The sequence below is a fragment of the Callorhinus ursinus genome, unplaced genomic scaffold, assembly GCF_003265705.2.
Source record: "Callorhinus ursinus isolate GAN/ISIS: 27379988/994484 unplaced genomic scaffold, GSC_fseal_2.0 scaffold14, whole genome shotgun sequence".
NCBI classification, from domain to species: domain Eukaryota; kingdom Metazoa; phylum Chordata; class Mammalia; order Carnivora; family Otariidae; genus Callorhinus; species Callorhinus ursinus.
Window position 1 is genome coordinate 16243074 of NW_027397076.1, and position 5645 is coordinate 16248718.

The window sequence follows — 5645 nt, forward strand, 5'->3', positions numbered from 1 at the left end:
GAGAGAGAGAGAGAGTGTGCACACAAGCAGGGAGAGAGGCAGAGGGAGAAGCAGACTCCCTGCTGAGCAGGGAGCCCAACTTGGGACTCAATCCTAGGACCCTGAGATAATGACCTAAGCCAAAAGTAGACACTTAACGGATTGAGCCACTCAGACATCCCGGGGTATGTGTTTCTTTACTGGGATAGTTTCAAAATGCACTTTGCTTTTTTTTATTTAAAAATCAGAGGTTGGCAAGTTTGAGTAGACCTTAGAGATAATAAGTATTTCAACCATTCATCAAGTCCTCAGATTCTCCTCACAGTACACTCTTTGTATTAGTCAGAACAAAGTAACTGCTTTAACAAACAACCTCAAAATTTCATTGTTTCATCACAATGAAGTTCATTTCTCGCTCATGTCTTAGTCAAATTCAGATTAGCAGGAGGGGGCTGTGTCATTCAGGGGCCCAACTCCTTCGGTCTTGTGGCTCTGTTCTTTTGATAACTAAAGTTTTCCCCTTTCAGCCAGCAGATGGGGCAAGAGTGTGAGTGAGGATCACACATTGGAGGGTGGGGGTGGGGGTTCAAGTACAGCCTGGATGTGGCATGTACCACTTTCACCCACTTTTACTCACTTTCGTCAGCCAGAGGTCAGCCACTGGCCCACACCTAGCTGCAAAGGAGACCAGCATATATTGAAGTATATGACCATATGCTCTCTCTGCCTTAGTCTCCAAGTGGTTATATGGCCTCCCTACGATTCTTCCAGTGATAGGGGATTCACTATCTTTTTAGTAAAATAACTTATCATCTTTAAACCTCCTGGACAGTTTAGAGAGTTCTTCTTTCATTGAGTTGAAATATATCTTGCTGCATTGGCAAGATAGCACAGTAATTAAGAATTTGGGCTTTGGAGTCAGACTGCTTGAGTTTGTATCCCAACTATGAACTTTGAGTCTGTTTCCTCATAAGTTGATCCATGTATCACCTGGCTTGTGCTTGATACATAATCACTTCTCAGTCATTGTTACTATGCAGTTACTGGTCTGTGTTCTACCCCTGTTCTCACAGAGATGCATCCCTATTCATGGACATTTGAAGGTATCTCTGCCCCTATTCTGGGTCTTTTCCAGAATTTTCAGTTATTTCTCACATGACCTCATTTAACATTACCTCTCTACCCTGTTCACTCTCCTCAGATTGTGGTTCAGTGTGTCCATAGCCCTTTGAAGAGTGTGGCACTGTTACAGAATATAAGATTCTAGCATGTTCTGACCAAGGCAGAGAGCAGCAAAACTATAACTTCCTCATTTTGAGTTGCTGTATACATGTACTTATGCAGCCAAAGATCACATTAGCTTTTTCAGCCACCACTTCACCCAGTTGATACACACTGACCCTATTTTCTACTAAAATTTTAATTTCTTATATAAAAAATGTTTTTATATAAATGTAATTGCTAAGCCATGTCTCTTTCACGGGGGTAGGATTTTTTGGTTTCAAAAGAAGACTCTTATATCTACAGATTTTTAATATGTTCTTTTTGATTCTGTATTTTCAATCTAAAAGAAAGGATTACTATACTTTTGGGGCTCTTCTGCTACTTAAGAGTGGTTAATATAATTTACTTTACACACAAGGAGAATGATTAAGACTCATCCATTAGTGTAAATTTCTTTTGGCCCAGAGTACACAAGAAAATCTACTAATACTACAGATATTTACTAAGCTGCTATTGAGGATTTTTTTTTCTATTTTTGAAAAGTTGAAAAAAAAAAAAAAGACAAAACACCAGCACATCCTCCCTTGGCATAGAGACTCACATCACTCGCTGTCTCAACCCAAATTTCTTTGACCTTTTCTTCTTTGCGGCAGAAGTTTCTGTGTGTGTGTTGCCACATCATGTGGGTTTGGGGGAGAACAAGAAAGAAGACAGAAGATGTGGTGGAAAAAGCAGGTGGACACCGCAGACACCACTTGAGGCAGAGTTTGGACCCAGCAGTGGCTGAACTGGATGACCCTGAAGGCTCCTTGCAAACCTGTGATTCGAAGACTCCGTGTCATAAGTAAGTGGATTCCAGCTCCAGAAGTCTCAGCATACCAACCTGGGAAATGGGAACATTCTAAAATTTTAAATACTTGTTCTAAGTGCTCTTTCTTCAAATCAAAAATGACATTCTTCCTACTTAATAGTTCATCTGTGATCACTACTCCTCTTTACTATGAGATCCTGGCTCTGGAGCCTAATCCACCAATGTCTCTCATCTTCTCTACTCCAGTCAATCTTTGATGATGATTTGATGCCTTGGGTTTTGTTCTGTAATAATAGCAGCAACCGTAACAGTGATACTAATAACTAATACTGATGGAGAACATACTGTGTGTAAGGAACATATTACATGGTACTATCAACCGCATGGTATAGAAGAGGAAACAGAGACAGAGAAAATTTAAGTAATTTGCCCAGGGTCACGTAGTGGCAGAACTAGTTAAATATACACTGTGACTGTAGAAGGCAGAGTCCCTTTCACCAGGGAGCAACGGCTTTGCCATTTGCCACCCTGAGAGGCTACGGGCTTAGCTGCTAAGCTCTCAGAGTCAAGTCTCAAGCCACACATGTCACCTATACCTTTTTGTGGACACTTATCACTAATTCATCTGACTCTGACATATCGTGCTTCAGCTTAGTGTCTATTAACCTAGTGTTTGGTAATAAGCTGAAATGGTATTTGGGTGTCATTTCAAATTGATGGGCAGGAAGTGCTGGGCCCCACTGGAATTAGTGGCACTTGGGGAACACAAGGAGACATCCTGGAGCATTTTAACATGATGACTCTAAAAAAATATTCCTTACAGAGCCAAGGTCACTCATCCTTTTAGCTGAACTGAGCTGAGGGTGGGGAAACCCCAAGAAACACAACAGTCCAATCACCTCTTGCCATAGCCCACATGCACAGCTGACTTCTGAGAACTGACTTGAACTCATTGAGGTTTCACCTCGATCGAGCTGCTGGACGACATCCGGCACCAGCCCAACCACTAATCTCAGATCTCGTAGCAACCCAGATCCCTTGGAACCCAAAATAGTCCTGCCTCGAGCTCTTTTCACTTCTTATCACTTGCGCAAGAGCCTGTGTGAGGAGGGCGTCTGTCAGCTGCCAGCTGCCGATTTGCCGAGAAGTGAGTGGATGGGTGGCCGATCACATTCAATCGGGCACCATCTATCTCAGCAGCCTGAATGCTCCCATGTTTCCAGCCACCTCCACCTCTGCCGGTCTCCTCTTATCCAAGAGTCCACTGGACTTTCTCAAATTCACTTGCACATGTGATGTTTTCCCAGGGCTTAAAATGGAATGAAATCCCCTTTAATCCCAACCCTTCTCCACTTTATTTTGTTTCTTAACATTTTCCTTTTGTAGAAACACATTGAGGCTAATCCCCAAGACCCTGAGAGAGATACCCACAAGAATGGCTTTTTGACTCTGCTAGAGGATCTTTTAGCCTGCCTGAAAAGCTTGCATATCATCTGATCACAGCTCCTGGTGTCTTCATCCCTTGGCCTCAGTTAGAGATGTGGCTGCCATAAAGTGGATTACTCCTGAATAAGGGCACAGTGTCTCCTGTGATAGCAACGCTTCTATCACGACAGCTGTGGGACCCACAGCCTGAGAACACTTTGCTTGAGAGTAGATACAATGTAGGTTTGAGTGAATTCTTATCTAAAGAAAACTCTCTGGGCTTGCCCAAGAACAGTTTACATCTCCAGAAGAAATCAACGAAGAAACACTAACAGAGTACATTGGGATTTCTTATATTTTTTATGATGAAAAACCAGTAACGATTTTTATATTACATATGACTAGGTCACCTAAATGAGTGGTTCCTGCCTTATCTGTAGTGTAAGAAAACCACATGGAAAGTCCTCATTCTTTCCCTAACTTCTGCCAAGCCCCTTTTAAATGGTCGCATGCAGCCTTCCTGCACTGTGTTGTTGAAAGGGGTCGAAAGGGAGCCATATTTATTCTCTCCGATTCCCATACGCTCTTGCCTCAAGGCAAGAACAACCAAGGATACGTTCCTCTTTGTTCTGTAGGAGCCAAGGGTTCAGAGTTGAATCTAAATTATACCAAAAGAGATCTTCAAATTCTGAACAAAGTCCATTATATGAGAGTTTGCTCAGAAAGACCAGGTGAGAACCACTATTTTGCAGAGGAACCAAGGGACTGATACAATTCAATTCATTTTGTGAGCAATTGTTAATTGTTTCCTAGCGACAAGCTGTTGTTTCATTTAAGAGTGATCTATCTTGCTTTTAAGGCAATTTTGAAGGTGGAGGAGAGAAGAAAGAAAAGGAGAAGACGAAGCAGAGGGGGAGGGGGAGGGAGAGGGGGAGGGGAGCAGGGAGGAACAGGAGGAGAGGAAAGGAGAAGGCAACCATGATGATGATGTCACCAGCTGCTAAGAAATCAAAAGGTGGACCTGTTCGTCCTCCCCTTCCTGCTGCCTTCCAGCCACCCAGTCTCTACGGTTGTCCCACTTTGACACTCCCCAAGTCAGAAGAACATAAAAGAGGAAGACCCTTTTAACTGCCTGCCCCGGCTGTATTCCCAAGCGGCATCCCCCCCTGAAGTATTAGAAGAGAACCCACATTTCCCGGGCTCTGGCACTTTACTGTCTTAGATGCACAGTTTCATTGAATTCTCAAACAAACTTATGATGTAGGCAGTATTATTTTCCTTTGTATTGATTAAGATTAAGAAGTTGAGAAACTTGCCCAAGATCACATGGCTAACAAGCGAGGAGCTGGCATTCAAATCCGCGTATCTGGATTGCCACACCTAGCCTTGTCCCATCATCTCTTGTGCACTTTATCTCTGTTCTGCCAGGAGATTGATCCAGATTGATCTTCCAACCTGCTCAGGCTATTGGTACACCTTGTCCCCCGACTGGAGCTTCCCGTCCCTAGGTGGTGAGACAGGTCCCAAGCATGCGCATTTTGCTTTTGCAGGTCACTTTTCCCGAAACAACGTGGCTATGCACTTAACGTTTCTCACCACCTAACAGAAGACCGATCATCCCTGAGGTGTAAAAGCTAACCTCACAGCTCACCGGATATACTGTCACTGCACAGATCAAAGAACTCGTCACTGAAAAAAGCAGATAATGTATTTCCCCCCCGCTATCTGAAAGCAGAGCGTTCCCATGAAACCTTTCGTAAGGAAAAATGACGTAAAGCAAAGAAACGATTATAAACAATCCTTTAATTAATTAATTTTTACCATTAATTCATATGGAAAAAAATTTTGAGCATTCCCAGACCCAAAAAGTAACCTTTCTTAGGCTTCTCTGGAAAATACCTTAGGACACATCTTGCTAATGGATGCACAAAATAAATCGAGATAATGCACCGATGCTCACAGACACAGCTCAGAGCTGAGCGGGGTTCCGGGGCAAAGAGCTTGGCTGGGCCGCTTTGCTGCTTGTGATGCGTGCTGCCTCTGTAAGGCTCACTGCAAAACAAATTCTGAATCCTATTTTTGCTTTTCACCTTTTTTTGTAAAAGCAAAAATCCCATTCAAATTTCTTTCAGTTAGAGAAAGCAGACAGTAACAGAGGTCTTTTGTACAAGCAAAGTGGCGTAATGCAAACTTTGAAAAATCAGGG

General features: G+C 42.9%; 1 long non-coding RNA gene across 1 annotated transcript; it reads left to right on the plus strand.

The window, feature by feature from the left end:
- Nucleotides 1-1788: 1788 nt before the first annotated feature.
- LOC141374154 (uncharacterized) lies at nucleotides 1789-5245 on the plus strand. The gene is made up of 2 exons (XR_012380800.1): nucleotides 1789-2047; nucleotides 4990-5245. It is a non-coding gene; the product is annotated as an uncharacterized lncRNA (long non-coding RNA).
- Nucleotides 5246-5645: the final 400 nt, after the last annotated feature.